Raw genomic sequence first — 20,606 nt, 5'->3', positions numbered from 1 at the left:
ACAAGATGTTAATACTAGTAGTTGATATAGAATAAAATGATAATCGTTTGGAGTTCATGTGATTAAGTGTGTTTTCAATGCCGTTGCTCTCTGGGGTTTTTCCTTGGACTTCTAATAATTCGGGTGATAGTTCGGTATGCCACGCCAGTTTTTTGCCGATACCTTTAGTCTTGCTTACGAAATGTACGTCCACAAAACCTGCAGTTAAAGTACATAAAACATAGATTTAAAGGTCAGACATGCAAAATGGATTAAAACAAATCTGATTGAACCAATTACTTAAAAGTAGATTAACGTTTCAATTCCAAATGACAGATGTCATAAAATAAACAGATTATAGAAATCTTAACGATTCAGCGATTCAATATTTTCAAAGTCTCACCGCTGGGTCTCATAACTCTTTCTGATACAAATATATAGGTGTGTTGAATTAAGGACTTAACAAATGTAACCACAAGATAAATGTCATAAGTTATTGAAGTTAATCGAATTAAGAATTTTAAAAGTAGATCGTTTTATAAACTAATCTTTATAAAATATATATGTTCATGATAAGGCCATTAAAGTAAACAGAGAAATATGGGGCGAAGTAAGTAGTAGTTTCGTATGTTTGTTCGCGTATCCATGATTTTGTTGCCTTGTTTAGCCTTATACTTTTTATCTCGTCCATAGGAAAACTCATCTGTTAGTGGTCCATCAGCTTGTTTGAACCAAAACAAGTCACTGGATATAACTAAACATCATTTTTTTTTAAATTGATGTGTTTGAACTTTTGAACTTGCCTTTTGATAATGGTCTTTCGGATTTGAATTTTCCTCGGAGTTCAGTATTTTTGTGATTTTAGTTTTTGACATTAATTATGCTATATTTGTTCTTTTGAAATGACGATGCAGCTTTCGATTGAACTTTCAATTTAAATATATAATAGGCCAAGTTCGGTGTCCAATATGACATCATTTCGGATAATCAATTCTTTTCGTGTTGAAAAAAAAATAATATCATTTGAGAAATTTTAAGGTTATAAATAGTCAAACCGCTTCATTACGACTCAATTAAAACAAACAGCGATAGCTGCGGCGATTGTCAACGTATGAAATTTATCCCGATTAACCTGAATATTTTTTGGTAAAACAATCCAGCATTTGTAGACAATCAATTATAACTGATAAATGTGGCGATAATATTATCGACATAAGATGATGCATCACCATTCGTATAGTTCTATATGGTAATTTTTTAACACCATTTAAAACAGTTATAAAAACTTCTAAGATATAGATTACGCATTAGTCAATAAATGTAATATAAAACACACATCGTAAAATCTGACTTTTAAATTTGCAATAAGGAATTTCAAACCTCTATTGTTGAAATGGTGTTGGTAAGCTTTGTGTCTAGTTATAACGTTACCCAATACTTCAACATATATGTTATTAATAGGATTAATGTTTAATTGGTTTAAACCTAAATTTCAAAAGAAGAAAGACATATTTTTGAAATTATGAAAAATTATAGAATTTGATATAGATATTTTAACCTCACAGTATATGACTTTGTTTAGCTGTGTGAAGCCGTTGATATAAATAACAGGATACACGGGATGAACGTTAAAGAGACAACAACTAAACAATATTATGAAACCATGCTAGAAGTCAACATATTATGACCGGACTATTTGGACAGTGAAATGAAATTAGTTTTTAAACAACATTTTAGTATTTCAATTGTTTTAATGTATATTTAGGTTTTGCATTTATTTTATTATTTTATACTTTGTCGTAAATTCAGGCATAAGTGTTTTACACGGATTATGTGTCATAATCTTAGACAAAGGTCTTAAATGCATTTACTCTATTTATCTCATTATTTATTCTCTGTGACAGTTTGGACTATAATTTACAAATACTTGTCGGACACTAATTACTCTTTTAATCTATTGTTATTTCTAATTTCTAATTTGTCATCTGTTAATCTTCTTAATCCTTTAATTGTTTGTGCTTATATATATTGTTATTGTTTGTATGTTACTTTACATTGAGTTTGGAGTTTGTTGTTCGGTCTTGCCGGACTGCTGAAATAAAAGTTTAAGGAGCGAAATCTTCCTTCTTGATTTTACATATAGTCGAATAGCCATTTCACCCCGGCTATATCTGGTGTTAGGACATCCGGGCAACGCATCTTTCGGATACCTTGTTCTACCTGTATATAGCCGGGGTGAAATGGCTATTCGACTATATGTAAAATCAAATCCATTTTTTTCTGTTTGCTGGGGGATCAGCTTCACAGGTAGAACAAGGTATCCGAAAGATGCGTTGCCCGGGTCCTTATGTATAATGTTTCGATATATATAGATAGAGATGACTTGAATACATTTTAAAGAGTTTCACAGATTTTAAGATGTTATTTAAGTAACCTTGTTCGTCTATAACAAGATGACCCTCAAAAATTGGTTAAACTATTACGAGACGCTACTTGAGAATCCTTTAGCCCTTAATATTTACATCAAACCAGGGTTACAAAAAGAAAAAAAAATCCTGAACAAAATTCTTCATCCAAGGGACACGCCCCCACCAACTCCCAAACCCACCCTTAAAAAATTAAATAGTACCCCCTTCTGACAGGGTGGATGCAGCCATTTTAAAAAGAGGCAGGGTGCCCAACCCAGGACAAAAAAGGGGGGGGCTCAAACTATATGTCCCCATCCAAATGCATTCATCGCCCAAAAAAAGGGGGGTTCAAACCTAGTCTATAACGGGACCTCGAACGGGACACTCTCTATCTTCATTGTAGGTTCATACGTGTGAAAATGAATACTGATCATTCAGAAATTGCATTTTCTTTATAGAAAGAGATGTTTCTACAAATTTATAAGCTTCCTCTGAGAAATTTCTTGACATGTGCTATATTCATATTGATATCAGAATATAGAATAAATTTACCCAGAAGACTTTATAACAATCTGTTGATGTAAAAATAACATTGTTACAGTTTCAGTTGAACCTAAACAGGTTACCATTACCAAGGTTGGTACATATGAGGTGATAGCATTACATTTAAGACTCATCCAGGTAATACTGTGAATTTATTGTTTACAGCTCTTTTTTGTTGTTTCGGTAATGTTTTTATTTTAATGATTTGCCATGGTCATTTTTCAAAGGCATAGTCGACATTGACCAACTTCAATAATTAACCATACTCTCTGAACTTTATTTTCAAATATAAACATTTTGAAAATTGTAAAAAAAATATACACATAATTATCCGAAGGAAGCATGAAATCTGCATTTTGAGGGAGGTATTCATATCCTTGTAATGATTGCTATTTAATTTTAATAAAAAATACTATTTCGAAATGCAATTCATTTTGGTCGTCTATTAATTTATTGTAGTTTGCGTATAAAACGAATGTAACAAAGCATTTAGTTTAAACATATTTATTTATAGTGGATTGGGAAACAAGTTTTGCAACTTATATTAATCCCTTTCCACTTTGCGGGAGCGAGTGCTGCCTTGTAGCGGCATTAGCCTGCTCTTTTTCGAAATCTACAAGGGTCTCTTTAACGTGCAAGAGATATGGCTCTCTCTTAACATGGGTCAGCCATTTATCGTCCCCTTCCGACGGACTATCATCGTTTCCTCAAGACCATACTCGTAAATGGTGTCAAGGGAGAGCCGAAAATTCAGTCCCTGAAATTTTCATCCCAGACGGGAATCGAACCAGGAACCCCTGTGTTAGTAGTCCGATGCACTAACCACTACACCACGGCTCTCAAAGCATTGCAAGCAGATCTGAAATGATTATAAACTAATTGTTGTAATATCAATAATTACCGCGGTGGAAAAGTTGGAAATATGATTGGCAGTTTAATTTCTTTACATAGAGCAACATGTGCAATTTCTGTGAAAACAAAATTATGTCATTATCGGGTGTAAATGCCGAAAATTGACAAAACCTTGTTAGTAATACATTTGAATATTAAAGATGGTGATATATGAACTGAAAGCATTTTCACCCATATCCATTAAAATCCAAATGTTATTCAGTGCATAACATTGCAGTTGAAGGTAATTTGTCATTTGTTTTCATACCCATCACTTCTTTAAAATATCGAATGTAATTTTTCTTTCGTCACGATTTCTATTTTTATAGTTGTATGTTTATATCTGTTCGTCACTGGTGAAGATATTTCAATTATCTATTTATTTATTTCCCCAATAAGTGTTAAACTAATTAAACATTTCTCATTAACTGTGATAAGTAACATACCAACACTGAACAAACTGATAGCATAAACATTGTGACTGAACTTCTCTCTTATTGTATTGACTAGCACCCCAACTGTTTACATTTTTCTACGTACGTCTACATTAACCGTCGTTATTTTTACCGTTAGAAATTGTCTTGCATAAGATAATTGCAAAACCAGACAGCGAATTACCTCCCCTTTGATCATAAGGCGAATAATGAATACAGATCTATAGCAAAAGAGTAACAAATCGACTATGTAAGATGTGTAGTCGAAATGTCGAAAATTAATAACATAATGTAGGATCAAGCAAACAAACAATAGAAAACTAGCATATACTTGTCTACTGTGCAACTATAAACAATATAGGCAGAACAGACATCAAAACCACAACAAAACAAATCCAAAAACAGACAATACTGTCGTATGTTTGTAGTAAAAATTTATTTGGTGGACACCTGTCTCAATTGCAACCTTACCACATCTCCTTGTCTTTAAATGAGCACAAAGTCATGTACGCAAAAAGCAATTTAAGAATAAGAATTTAATAATTAATCAAACAGGTACATAATAACAACAGTCCATTTATTCGTGAGTTGCTGTAAGCGCCAACAGTTATAGTTCAGAGTATACCTAAAGATTTTCAAAGTGCAGTTAACATTAGAAGTGTCCTAAATAACCATGACATAGATTTTCATCCTCAAGCTATAAAAGTCAATCTGTTTGTGTAAGAAAAGAATCCAAAAATAATACTGGATACTTGGTTATCGTATTGAACAATTTTAAACTATGGTACTTTAAATTGTTCTTCAATTGTTATAGTAGTAAACTAGTAGGACACCTGAAGGCGTTCATAAAGATTAGACACATAACCACTAGGTTGCTGCTTCTTTTATCAGAGGTCGCAGAATATATTGGTATTGCTAAAGCTTATCTGCTTAGAGCCAGACAGGATGCGTCATTGAATTGTGCACGACACTTTTGTATGTAACATCCCTGGAGAAATATCTGAATAAAAAACTAATTGGAAGACCATTTATCTCCTTTTTTCAATATTCTAACGATGAATAAAAGACAGTGTCAATTAAATCTTAATCTTTTCACTTTTCACACGGGAAAAAAACGAAATGTACTTATATTTAGAAATAGATGTATCATTCGACAGAAACTTCGAGAGACAGATACTTAAAAAGAACCAATACTTTTACTTAGGACTGAAGATTGAAGTTAAAGTACATTCAGTCCTGCTTAAGAAACCACTTGTATTTGGCAAATTTCTGTGTTATAAAACCATAAGTTTTGAGGTACCTCAATCGATATAGTGCATTTCATATAGATTTGACCTGTATTAAAAGACCGCCTGCCTAAATAGGCGACTGAACATACGATTATGGTCCCATAGTATGTGTACAGTTATGCATTAATTAACAGAGATATACTATCAAACAATTTTTATACAATTTAACAGATTTTTAAATCTTTGTATTGTGATATCTACTAGCTTCTTTACATATAATATTGTTTAACAAAAATGCCAGAGAAACTACACCAAAATATAAGTTATAATATGAAATTCTGTACAATGCTTAATACAATTTGAAAATCCGTACAATGCTTTAGTACAATTTGAAATTCCGTACAATGCTTACAGCAGATTCCAACGCGTATATTTAAATAATACATATACTTTTATTATTAAAAAAGATTGGGAAGAGGGGAAAAGGATGAATTTATGTAGGATCTGGTGCCATCTCATACTTTCTATTAGACCTGCTGAGTTATTTATTTTCAATACATTGCAAGTCAGGTAATTTATTTTCAAACTACCACAGAACAAACCATTTATTTTTGTGATTATCAAGACTGAGTTATTTATTTTCAAAATCCTCCTATAGTCTCCCAGAATATGAAATGGTCGTCCCCTTATCAATAAATTTTAAATTCAGATTGAAAACTTATTTTTAAACTGACTTGTAAAACTAGTTTTACAATGTTTATATTATGTCACTAGTTCTGATTGGTTCTCTGTTAAACTATTGACTCCACCCAAAGGCTTGTGAACCTTACCTAATAATGATTTCATGGTTGAGCTAGCAAGGAAGCTAACCAAAGAATCTACATGTAGCTTCATACTCGTTTGAATCTGCTGTAAGTACAATTTGAAATTCCATACTATACTTAGTATAATTTGAAATTCCGTACATTGCTTAGTACAATTTGAAAGTCCATACAATGCTTAGTTCCAGAAGGGTTGGAAAAATAGTACTAGATATATCTTCATAATGGTTATTTATAAAAAAAAATATCAGAATTGAATACTATATAGCTAGTAAGTATTACTGACTCACTACGTATCTCATTTGTGAACACATGTGATACACATGTGGAAGATATTTTAAGCATATTCTGCTATAAACAGGTTGCGTAATTAATGTGTGTTTAAAATAGATAAATAAATAAAGATAATTAAAAAGAAGATAGACTTAGAGCTAACCGATGTTTAAATCTTATAAATCCAGTAAGAAAACAAGACATGTATTTTTTATATTGTTGTTGTTGAAAAGACGAACGTGTTCTTATCAATATGTACTCATTGTTTATTTGAAATGAGGCTGTAGTCTGAAAAATATTATTTTATTCCGCCGTTTAAACATTTCACAGTCTTTTGAATTGCTGAATCATTTGAAGTATCAGAATATCGCTTTATTTTCTAATCTTTTTTTATTGTTATAACATAACACCCATTAAAAAAAACTTTTTGTGGCGACAAGTTATCTACAACGAACCATAAACGATAGAAGAACAACTCCATCGGCAATGTGTGATTGTTTTAATATGTTGATAACATAATGCCTCACTCTTAGAAAAATCATTCAGTAAACAGACGAATAAAAATGCAATTAATTCACAAATGAAAAAAAATATGTAAAATATATGTCTTATAATATGTTTTCGAGCCACTTTATACAGAGCACACAATGTGAAATAAGTTAATTCTCCGATTTTTATTAATTTGTCGATTTTTTTCAGCGAAATCCCTCTACTTTCTTGTTAAAAATGAAATATTCTCCATAAGTTTAAAACAATATTAATATCCTAACTATGCTGCTAAATAGATTATGCGTTTTAGTTGTTGCTCTGTTCAGTGCATTAGTCAACTTTGGAGTTCAAGAAGAAAGGAAGAAAAGTTTGCACATCTGCTAAATAGGATTTGATAACTTTTTATTATATTTTATTGTTATGCATTTTTTGACTTCATAGCCATTTTAAATCCTTTGATTTTATCAATCGTTAGTGAATTAATAAATAGTAATTAATAGCAACACATGTTTACATATTGTTAACATTATCTGCTACTGGACTGGGATATCCACGAACTACTTGCCGCTGGACAAAGAAATTCGTCAATCAATATTTAAAAAAAATTGCACACTTTGTCAACCAAAGCAGATCTAATTTAATAAGAGGTAACAGTTTAATTCTGCAGTGATATGAAAATAAAGAAACTATAACACATTGGAATTTCGTTTCAATATTATTGACCAAAAAACACGAAAGGGTTGTTTTCCTCTAAACATTTTATCAAAGGAGACAATAAATTCATTGCAATCAATTAAACAAGATATTTTAAGAGAAAAAATACGCTTTACGTCATGAACATTTATATGGAAGTGTATTAATTAACGCCACTCATTTCTTTCTAAATTTCTTCCTATGTTTAACGAAAACCTTTGCGTTATAACGAAACATTTGCGAAATATTGCAAACCTTTCATCACTGTTTTAAAAGAAACCGATACATTCATTATTAAAACGTTGACGCATTTGAAGCATTGACGACTCCCTTGCTAACACTTGCTTTAGCTTCCATGCCTTTTATAAGCAGATGATAGAAACAAAGGATATTTCTAAATAATATCAAAAAGGTTTAATATCATTCAATAAGAAAGTTACTGAAGAAGTATATTATAACACACCAATCAAATGGGTAAAGATTCGTCTTAATGGATTACAATCAATATTTGATACACATTTGAATTATATAAATTCATATTGCTTTTCCACCTGGCTTGAATCCGGGAGGTCTTCATTTCTTAAATATTTGAGCTTTTTTTCTATTTTTACATATAAAAGAATATACTGCAAAGAGAGTATTTACAATGAAAGACACATCATATCTCTATATGATATAGAGATTGTAATTTGGTTTTGAATGTTTAACTATTTTCCTATTGACCTTTTTGTAAATCCATACTCAGTCATATTCATTTGAAACGATTTATACAGACTAAAGACAAATCACCGCCCATTTTGTTGACATGACAGTGTGTGTTCCGTGAAAGGTGTCGGACTCAAACGAGAGACTATTTGCCATGTCCAGTGTTAAGTTGAACGTCTCTAAAAATAAATCATAAAAGTAACTGTCGGGTTTTAAATGGGACTCTGAACATTCCCTGTATTTTAAGTAATTTAGACATTGAAAAAAAAACTAATCTATCCCGGTCAGATATCAAGGTCAGGAATTTTAAAACTTTCAACTGCCAAAGAACCATAATCTTTTTTTTAATAATTTGACAGAAACATTATGTTTTTTATGAATATACCTTATGAGGAGCGAAAGCTTTCCATAAACTCTTATTGTCTTTCTATACTTTTCTAATGGAATCTGATGTAAGTAAACAGTCAATCACATTGTCATCATAGTTTATAGAGACATACATGCATTAAACATTGTTAAACAATCATTTTAAATAGTAATATTGAATGTAAAAAATGATTTCAATCCAACATCAATTTATTTAAAATTTCAAAAAATCGCAAATAAAAATCTGATTTCTTTGATGTTTTGAAAATTAATTATTAAATGAAACTATCTAATTTCCAAAAGAATAATAATAATAATGGCAAATTTTAATTGAATACTTTAATGTGAAGAAAGTTCTGTTGAGTATAATTTAGACTCTGGTCAATAGCCAATATTTTGTGTTTGAAGAGTGCATATAAGACAGACGTGTTGAAAGAGATAAATGCGATGCGTGGCTTTCATTTCAATACTCTAAATCCATCTTAAAGCTCTTTATACATGGGCGTCTTTAAAATTTAATTTACTTTTTTGAATCTCTGCAGTAGATAGTCTGAGGTTTACATGGTACACAGTAAGTAATTATGTTTCAAAGATTTCCTGACAGACGTGTACTTGAAAGTTTTGCAGGGACTGTTCTGAACATGCCAAATAGTTTACGCTAATCTTAACGGAGTCACAAACAAATCAACATTCTAAATAAGACAGCTAATTAGATTGTATCAAAAACTTTTTGTTCTCACTTTTTTCAATAATAAAGCACTTAAAGACCTGCACATTTCATAGAAAATAAAATCCTTCCCTTTGACAATCTGTCTTTTTATGCCTGTCGATATTGATATATTGGCCACGATAACTACGAGTTTCCTTCTGATGGATGTCACAAGCTTGAACCCTCTCAACAGCAATTAAATCAAGCAATGATTCAACTATGTGTTATTAGTAAGTTTGTGTATATGGTGTAAGGGATTGTTGTCAAAGAAAAAAAGGTTTATATGTCAGTTGTCTTCTGATCTGTTAAAACTGGATGACAGCTTAGTCATTTGTTGACAAAAATTGTAAAATTTAGGAATGTAAAGCACTCGTGTTATGGTGCCGTGTATATACTTGATGACGTTGGATATTATGAAGCTTCAAATACAAAACACACCTTAATATCATGAATTATTTGAAATAAAGTCGAGATTAAGATATCAAATCCCAAAAGGCACTTACAAAAAAAGAGAAAAGATCAGGAAGAATGTTTATATATTCATCAATAAGAGTTACAGGGTACTTAAATCTAAATCTAAAATGACTTGTAATCGCAAGTTCAGGACTGCTCCTAGCTCCTGTTTTAGTAAAACTCTTTGTTAAGTGACGAGCACTAGAGCTACATCTGTGCATTAAATAACACAGATGTAGGGTGTCATATTTTAACAAATCACAGCCTATAACGGGCCTAAGATCATAAAAAGTGATGGCAGTTAATGTAAGCAGTAACAAAGTTATTAAATACAAATGTTAGTTAGCGTATAAGTTAAAGTGATATGGTATGGTTGCCAATGAGACAGACATTCATCAGATGCCAAACGAAGGAGATTATAGCAACTATAGGTCACAGTAAAGCTTTCAACAATGAGCAAATAGTATTATACCATGCCGTATGTCAATCAATAAAAAGTATCGACATTATGGAAGAAAACTAAAAGTCGGATGCATGAACAAACCAATAAACGAAAAACAAATATGATGCAACAAACGACAAACTATGAACTTCTAGCTGATGATTTGATATAGGCACACACAGAATGTGACGGGGTTAAACATGTTTGTAACTGCTCAACCTTTCCCTTACATGAGACAGAGATAAGATATTAATATGATCTATAAGAAGGAACACTTGAAATTTTGCAAATCAAAATATTAGTATCGACAACATACAGCAAGCAAAATTGAGAAACATTTAGATTATAATAGCTGTGAAGTAAATACTATGGTAACCGTTTTCTTCAAGTGTTACTATTGTATAAAATTAGGAACTTTAAATTCTTGTCGTTTATAACTCCAGAAACACTTTAATAGTGTCATGAAATAGGTTATGTACATGTACGTTTATATCTTACGAAACAAACAAACAAACAAAAACAAGAAAAACAAAGACAGGACTACAAAAGTAACAGCAGCAAAAAACTTTTTTTTTTATGTACAATGGGAGGAAGCCAACCCCAGATCAAGTGGTATTCACTTTTTTAATCAGGAACGTTAAATGTTATCAGCGTTTTTAACATCTCATCTGTTGGTGTACAATAGCAATATGTAATAGCAATTACCATCTGAATAGAGTACCTACAAGTATAAAATATGTACGTTACATTAAGGCAGCAACCATTTGATTTTTTTTTGGGGGGGGGGGGGGAGGGGGGGCTCTATGGATTTTTTTGGAAAAAAGTTTGTTTCCAGTTTTAGGAGAAAAAAAATAATTTGTTTTTGATTCTGAGAAAAGAAAAATGTTTGTTTCACTCTCAGCTGCCCATGACTATATGTAATGCTATAATTGAAAGAAAAAAATTGTTTTCGACTTGTTGCGAAAAAATTGTTTTCGACTTGTCGCGAAAAAAATAGGTTGTTTTTCGTCGCAGGGGAAAAAAAAAAAGTTCGTCCAGAAAAAAAATCCATAGCTCCCCCCCCCCCCCCCAGAAAATCAAATGGTTGCTGCCTAACCTAATAGCAGCAATCATCACTGCAGCTGAATTGCGAAAAAAATAAAATTGTCCGTTATTTACAATACATGTTTTCCATAGCTGGAAATGAAACTGTTATCATATGGGATATTTTCCTATCCTATTTGTCAGTATAGATATGTTGTTTATTTATTGAGCAATGATTAGTTATTTTCAGTTAATATGAAAAGTTTCTCGAGGCTTCGTATAAAAAGTTTGAATCACCGTAAGAAAATCATTTTTCAGCTGTTATCCAACTAATGACCAAAGTAAATAATCAATTCTTACAACAAAATTGATTTTAATCTGTTAAAAACATTAGAGTTTATGATGACATGACGGACAAGATTATTACTTAATTAACTAAAAGGAAACAGTCGTAGTGAATACACAATGCATTATCTATCTACCAATATTACATTTATTGTTACAAGAGGATAATTTTACATCGGCTGAATTATATCTTATTCGTAAGTATATTCTACTGTTTTATTTCTATTTACTTTTTTAGTATATTTATTTTAAATTAATATAATAAAGGACTTAGTTAATAAGGTTAGTTTAAACATATTTATTTATAGTGGATTGGGAAACAAGTTTTGCAACTTATATTAAACCCTTTCCACTTTGCGGATGCGAGCGGCATTAGCCTACTCTTTTTCGAAATCCACAAGGGTGTCTTTAACGTGCAAGAGATATGGCTCTCTTAACACGGGTCAGCCATTTATCGTCCCCTTCCGACGGACTATCATCGTTTCTTCAAGACCATACTCGCAGATGGTGTCAAGGGAGAGCCGAAAATTGAGTTCCTGAAATTTTCATCCCAAACGGGAATGAACCAGGAACCTTTGTGTTAGGAGTCCAATGCACTAACCACTACACCAGTTAATAAGCTGAAATATTGCTTTAAAAAAAATACGTTTAAAAGTTATAGAAATAAAAGAAATAAAACATGACTTAGTCGTAAAATACTTTCGAAAACCAGGCCCCTGGATAATAATGAAGATCAACTGCTAAAAGCATACATGTTATCTTCTTATAACAACAGTAATATTTTTGATACTAATATACACAATCGTAAAGTTAAATGGTGAACTTAACTATCCAAAGAATGGTCGAGTTACTTCTTTGTATTTTATGTAAGACAGGATTCGTGTTTTAGTCCTTTGCTATCAAATGACAGTTTTGATCTTAAATGTGTCTGCATATATTTTAATCATGCATGTAATTGTTTACCCTGCTATCAGATGAAGAGCAGCAATAAATGAGTCAATCGTTTGACATATATTATCAATTTCTATAAATTAGCAATATTGTCTTTCTGTACATCTATTACATTTCAAATTTCCGTGGTGAAAATAGTAGCGAATTTGATATACATTATAGAAGCTGTGATTTACAAGATGCCAAACATACCTCTTTGTTTGTGGTTTTGTCTCCTTGACATATTCCCCATTTCCATTCTCAATTTTACCTTTCCTGAGTTTTATATTGACAACTGCTACTTTCATTTCTCTTATTCCTTATAATAATGCATAGTTAAGTTGATCTGTAAAATGAAAATAACACTTAAAAATTTGGAAGCTTTTTTCTTGATTTGTCTCCACTGGGAACGACCAAACACAAAAATACGAATGCCAAGGATTTATAAATACTAGTATGCATAATGATCTGAATGACCAAAATATATACATACATAAAAATAGGAAAATACAAATAAAAATGACGAGATATTTGTTTAAAAACATAAATCAATTATCGTTTTTACCGATTTAATTTCATGTCTATATAATGAGAACCCTGTAACAACAAGCGGATTGTCATTTTACAAAACAAGTATTGTTAAATATTAATTCTAGATGGTTGTTTAATAATGAGATGTTTTTGCCTGACAGAAACGAATTTGATATACATTAAAGAAGCTGTGATTTACTGAAACGGAACGATGTCGACTTTGCTTTGTTCAAGGGGTTTATATTGTTGTGACTTAAGTGATTTAGTTTATAAGGTCATCTATATGCTTTGATATTTTATAGTGTCTTTCTGTGCTGTAATATTACACTACTACTTAAGTATTTCATGTTAGGGCGAAGGTTGGAGCCTCCTAAAACGTTTAAACCCGCTGCATTTGTGTGCACCTGTCCTAAGTCAGGAGCCTGTTGTTTAGTGGCTGTCGTTTGTTGGTGTAATTCATACGTGTCGTGTTTCTCGTACTTTTTAAATAGATTAGACCGTTGGTTTTTCTATTTGAGCTGTACTACACTGGTCTTTTTTGGTGTCCTTTAACACTTGTTGTTCTATGTAATCCAAGGCTTTGTGCTGAAGACCATATTTTGACCTATTATTCAATTTTGATTACTTTTTACACAATGTGACTTGGATTGAAAATTGACTCATTGGCACTCATACCACATCTTCTTATTTCCATGTATGTACCGCGATGTGGGACATTAGGAATATCATAAAATATTCACATGAAAAATTTTACGAAAGCATCATTTAATTCTTTTTTATCTTTTAATTCTGCTTGAAATCTTAATCTGAATTGTTATTTCATCAAACAAAACATCAGAAAGGCAACAGCTGACTTAGCATACCATGGTATGTTAGATTTAACTATGTTTTATGGTAACCTTTATTGTAATGCTTTTATTGTTACACATCTGATTTAACAAATGACTGCTCGTGTTGAAACTAATATAACAGGTTGAAATACTTCAGGCATTTAATTAGCAAAAACTTCTAAAAAACGTGTTTATAATAAAATGGAATTGACTGGTATATCGATAATGCATAGAGTTACCAGATCAGAATCCTATGCACATTAAACAGTGCTAAATCATCACTGGAGTTGATAAATAAAACGTATCGGACAAAGCTGACCCTACACAATCTTGCCACAGTGGCGGATCCAGAACTTTTAATAAGGGGTGGGGGTGGGGAGGGTGGGGTTGGGGGTGGCACTGACTGCCATAATAGGTGGCCCGCTACAGTCATGATTCAGTGATTCTCTATATAATCATTTTTTTTTCCACGGAAGGCAGGGGGTCAATACCCCCAGTGCCTCCTGGATCCGCCTATGTGCCATTCTGTATATTGGCCTGTTTTACAATTATGCTCTCTAACATGCTATATTTGGTCCTCCCTAAATTCAAGTAACGAGTATTCCTGATGGAAACTATCCACGAGAAACTGCGTATCGAGCGTACCTGGATTATCTCAGAGAAATTGTCCGTCGAGTACACAGAAATCATTATCGTTCCATTATATTGAACAATGTTAATTATATCATGAGTTACAAAATAACACAAGACTTAGTTATCTTCTAAAAACAGAGAGCTATAAAAAAAAGAAGACTTATTATAGATGATACCAACAGACGCTTATATTATGTACCTGCACAATACAACTATAACCTTAATTAATATGATGTATGTATGTTTCTGGTGCAATTATTACAATCAGACTCTTACAATAGCAAGTTATGGTTACTGTTCTTCAAGGTGCAGTGACATCTAATTATGAAAAACAAAGATAAAACAAAAAGTTCATTGTACATATTGTTGTTAAAATAAAAATTCTCGGTATAAATCAGTGCACACATCTTTTTCATAGTTAAACTAGACAGAATCAATATGTAGCCTGTAGTTGAGTGGTTGTGCTTGGTTCATTAAAATTGAGAAAGGAAATGGTGAATATGTCAAAGCGACAACCACCCGACCATAGAGCAAACAACAGCCGAAGGCAACCAATGGGTCTTCAATGTAGCGAGAATTCCCGCACCCGTAGGTGTCCTTCAGCTGGCCCCTAAAATATGCATAATAGTACAGTGATAATCATGTTTGTCATATTTGTTTTTTCGTAAACTGATATGTTGTATTAAATCAGGCCGTTGATTTTTTCAATTGAATTGTTTCAGATTTTTCATGCAAAGGGCTTTTATACCCCACCATACGTCATGGGTTTATCATTGTTGAATACCGTACGGTTGTCTATAATAATTTTTTCTTACCTCCACTTCATTTGAATGTTGGTGGATAGTTGTCTCGTTGGCAATCATACCACATCGCCTTATTTTTATATTATAGGTTTATGCCATTTTGATGGTACTAATGATATGTGATAATTGAAAAATTACTGAAATTTAAATTAAATATTGAATATCTTCTACAAAATAGAACAAAAGCTATCACTTACTTATACACATATACGTTTTGCACCCGTTCTCGCCGACCAACCATCATTCCCAAGTAGTGTTTCTTTGCGATTAATTAACGCTTGAAGAGAGTTGTCTCATTTGGCAATCATACCACATCTTCTAATTTTTATATTTACATTTTCATGTTTTTTTTTTTAATTCTTATGTACTTTTCATTACAAATAAGATAATAAATTCATGCATGTACTTTAAGTTCTAAGAAAGATGAATATCATGAATTAATGCAAAAATAAAGAAAAAAAGATAAAAAATTTGCAATCTAGATAAATAAATGACAAATAAAAAGTGCAATTCCTGTGTTTGATTTGATCAGTAACTCTAAGATAACAAGTAAAATCACATAAAACAGACCTCAAAATATACAAGCGATTGACATTATATTATCTCATATCTAAATGATATATGAATTAACACTTGTGTTGTGAAAAATGTACATACACGGGACTCAAAGTGAAGATCGTACTAAGAAAAATACCGATGAAATAATATTTACATGAAATCAAAGTTAGAAATGTTGATATAAATCTATTAATAACAAACCATCAAAGAATAACGAATAATGTAAACAACTATTATTTTATTGATAATAACTGGACAAATAAATGCCTCGTCGTATAGATCTGCAAAGAGTTGTTTGATTTCCTTACCATTTCAACTCTTATCATATACATCATGTAAATGTATAATTGTTGCATTTTAATACATCCTGATCGAGGCTCTCGTGATAAAAAACATTTATGATTTCTAGATATGAAAAAACAATGGAAGGGTATATCATATCAAGGTATTATTGGTATTTGATTGTAGATCTTTTGTCTCTATATATAATATCTACGTTGCACGTTTTACAGAACCAAACGTTTACCAGATGAGAGAGATGTACAATATCAACTTTCACTTAATTCTCTGTTGAACTGATTACAAAAGAATTAAAAAGAAAAATAAGAAATTAAAAGGAAATTGACTCTTTATATTTTACTTTCAGAAGTCTATTAACAAAACATAAACTGAATTGAGTAAAAATCAAAACATGTTATAACGTGAGGCTCCAAGGAAAGTGCATCTATTCTTTCACGGTGTACGTATTTCTCTATAATGGTAAACAATGTTCTGTTTTGTTGGTCGTCAGATAAGTATTCAATTCACAAACTTTACAAACATATATTACTTTATATAGTATAAACAAAAAATATTATTCCATAAGTCTGTGAAGTGGTTCAAAAGATTATGTCAATGTTTAATAGTCCCTAAAGGGTTCATCTGTAAACTTTGGTTGGCAATTGCAACGTTGTTAGATTTGAGATACATGTAGGCTTAAAATACATTTAATGAAAAATTCATCATGTTACAATCCAGGTATAAAAGCACTTTAGCATTTGTTAATCTGTGTATTTGAATATGAATGACAAAACAAAATTTGATTATAATAATTCAGCAGTGACATGATTTATCCTGAAAAATATTTTAAACATCTGCAAATTGTAGATTTAACCAACATAAGTGTTTAAATTCTAATACTGATTTGGCTTAGATCTAGATAGTGTTATTATCTGAGACAACGTGGGGCCAAATAACATACAAATATATAAAGTAAGAAATATTTTATTTGGCAAAAGTACAAAATTGTACGGCCACGGCTTGACAAAGAATGGGACTGCCGAGAAACATAATTGGCAAGTCCCTAGTATATATAATTAAACCTTATAGTCCATTCCTTATTCCTTATTTCCACATTATTGTCCATTCCTTATTCCTTATTTCCACATTATTCTTATTCCTTATTTCCACCTTATTGTTATTCCTTATAATGTCATTTCCTTATATATCAATATAATATCCTTATTAACATTATTGCTTCCAAAATATATCGGATGCTGGCCCTGGGAAACAGAAGCTCAGCGGATACATAATTCCATTATAAGAAGCATAATATATTTGTAGATGTTGTGTCGCTATTTTCGCCATTAAATGGTTGGAGTCTTTGTCTGAAGCCGTGACGAAGGATTGGGATTACAATGGTCGGAGTCTTTGTCTGAAGCCGTGACGAAGGATTGGGATTACAATGGTCGGAGTCTTTGTCTGAAGCCGTGACGAAGGATTGGGATTACAATCGGAATAAGCTACCAGTCATTTAGACCTGAAAAATAGAACAAAAACAGCAGAAAAACGAACAACATGATATAACATAATATAACATTTAACACATGTATATTAACTACATTTTAGGAGTATGTCTTTTATCTAAGTGGTGGGTGGGTGGGTAACTTTTGAAACAAACATTAGTTAATTCATACGGAACCCAATTTTTTGCGTCTTCCCTCTGCTGTATCGTACGTGGTAAAGAAAGAATGATGACGTCACAGTTATCAAGGTTAAAATAATTAACGTGACTCATAATACATAACAAGTTCCACCACGTGTTCAAAGCGGGACAACTCCCAAAACGTAAGCCCACTTTCCTCCGATAACCGGATTTATTCTTCATAGGAATAAATCTTATTATCTGAGACATTGTGGGGCCAAATAACATACAAATATATAAAGTAAGAAATATTTTATTTGGCAAAAGTACAAAATTGTACGGCCACGGCTTGACAAAGAATGGGACTGCCGAGAAACATAATTGGCAAGTCCCTAGTATATATAATTAAACCTTATAGTCCATTCCTTATTCCTTATTTCCACATTATTGTCCATTCCTTATTCCTTATTTCCACATTATTGTCCATTCCTTATTCCTTATTTCCACATTATTCTTATTCCTTATTTCCACCTTATTGTTATTCCTTATAATGTCATTTCCTTATATATCAATATAATATCCTTATTAACATTATTGCTTCCAAAATATATCGGATGCTGGCCCTGGGAAACAGAAGCTCAGCGGATACATAATTCCATTATAAGAAGCATAATATATTTGTAGATGTTGTGTCGCTATTTTCGCCACATGGTCGAATTCAGTGGCTATGCCAAGAGTTATTGGACACGGAGTTCGACCACCGCCACAAATGCGGTAGCGACACAACACACCCGCCGTGACCGTACTTTTAAATGACCACACACATATATTTATATTTAAATTACCCTGTAATGAAATAAGAAAAAAAAAAACCAATTGCCCACATGAGATAAAGTAACGCCGTCAGATGTGAATATATCGGGCTTATTATATATTTCAGGCTATTTTATGTAACAACCTCCCAATTGTATATATAGCTAAGCGGCAAAGGTGTACATTCTTGTGGCTGCTTTATTCATGCTTATTGGTTTTTACCATATCTCCGATTCAAAATGAAACTGAATCCATTATTCCTACATGTATTCAAACTTGTAAAAACTTAGCACACATGAACACTGGTACTTGTCACCAAAGTCAGAGAATAAGGGGACTTTAACCTTTGGTCTTTGCATTTCATATTTTTTACAAATAAATTAGACAATATTCTAGTTTAGTTTCTGTTATTTATATACATGTACCATGACAACATTGATCCGTTTTTGAGAATGGGATAACAATAATAGCAAAATTTTGCAACGTGATCTTTCTTTACGGATAACAGTTAGCTGTCCTATAAACCCATTTAATTTGTTTCAAGTGACATATAAGCAATAAATATAGTTGCATGCAATAAAAATGCCTTAAGTGATTCTAAAAATGGTGGCCAAATGATATCATAATTATACAATTTACGGAACGCTTCGAAAGCCACTAGACATGTACACTATGTTTCTGATGTATCTACTTGATACAAATCAAAAATACTAAAAAGGAACAATTTACAGACACTGTGTCCTATCAATGTATCTACTTGATACAAACTAAATTATCCTTAAAATACACAATTTACAAACACCGTGTCCTATCAATGTATCTACTTGATACAAACTAAATTATCCTTAAAATACACAATTTACAGACACTGTGTCCTATCAATGTATCTACTTGATACAAACTAAATTATCCTTAAAATACACAATTTACAGACACTGTGTCCTATCAATGTATCTACTTGATACAAACTAAATTATCCTTAAAATACACAATTTACAGACACTGTGTCCTATCAATGTATCTACTTGATACAAACTAAATTATCCTTAAAATACACAATTTACAGACATTGTGTCTTTTCAATGTATCTACTTGATACAAACTAAATTATCCTTAAAAGACATAATTAACAGACACTGTGTCATATCAATGTATCTACTTGATACAAACTAAATCATCCTTAAACGACACAATTTACAGACACTGTGTCTTATCAATGTATCTACTTGATACAAACTAAATTATCCTTAAAAGACACAATTTACAGACACTTTGTCCTATCAATGTATCTACTTGATACAAACTAAATTATCCTCATAAGACACAATTTACAGACACTGTTTCCTAACAATGTATCTACTTGATACAAACTAAATTATCCTTAAAAGACATAATTTACAGACACTGTGTCATATCAATGTATCTACTTGATACAAACTAAATTATCCTTAAACGACACAATTTACAGACACTGTGTCATATCAATGTATCTACTAGATACAAACTAAATTATCCTTAAAAGACACAATTTACAGACACTGTATCCTATCAACATATCTACTTGATACAAACTAAATTATCCTTAAAAGACACAATTTACAGACACTGTGTCCTATCAATGTATTTACTTGATTCAAACTAAACTATCCTTATCAGACACAATTTACAGACACTGTGTCATATCAATGTATCTACTTGATACAAACTAAATTATCCTTAAACGACACAATTTACAGACACTGTGTCATATCAATGTATCTACTTGATACAAACTAAAATATCCTTAAAAGACACAATTTACA

The 20,606-nt window shown here is 31.6% G+C and overlaps 1 protein-coding gene across 3 annotated transcripts in view; it reads left to right on the top strand.

Annotated features, from left to right (window-relative positions):
• Positions 1 to 20,606, top strand: part of LOC143071599 (neuronal acetylcholine receptor subunit alpha-10-like) — a 43,043-nt gene that overhangs the window by 11,700 nt on the left and 10,737 nt on the right. The window contains exon 1 of one of the 3 annotated variants that reach the window (XM_076246012.1): positions 11,811 to 12,000. The exons of the other annotated variants lie outside the window; for them this stretch is intronic. The gene's annotated coding sequence lies outside the window, so the exon portion shown is untranslated. Of the gene's footprint in view, positions 1 to 11,810; positions 12,001 to 20,606 lie in introns of those variants that run through there. 3 annotated transcript variants of the gene reach the window in all.

The sequence above is a fragment of the Mytilus galloprovincialis genome, chromosome 4 (assembly GCF_965363235.1).
Source record: "Mytilus galloprovincialis chromosome 4, xbMytGall1.hap1.1, whole genome shotgun sequence".
Taxonomy (NCBI): Eukaryota; Metazoa; Mollusca; class Bivalvia; order Mytilida; family Mytilidae; genus Mytilus; species Mytilus galloprovincialis.
This window is presented reverse-complemented; position numbering and strand designations above follow the sequence as displayed.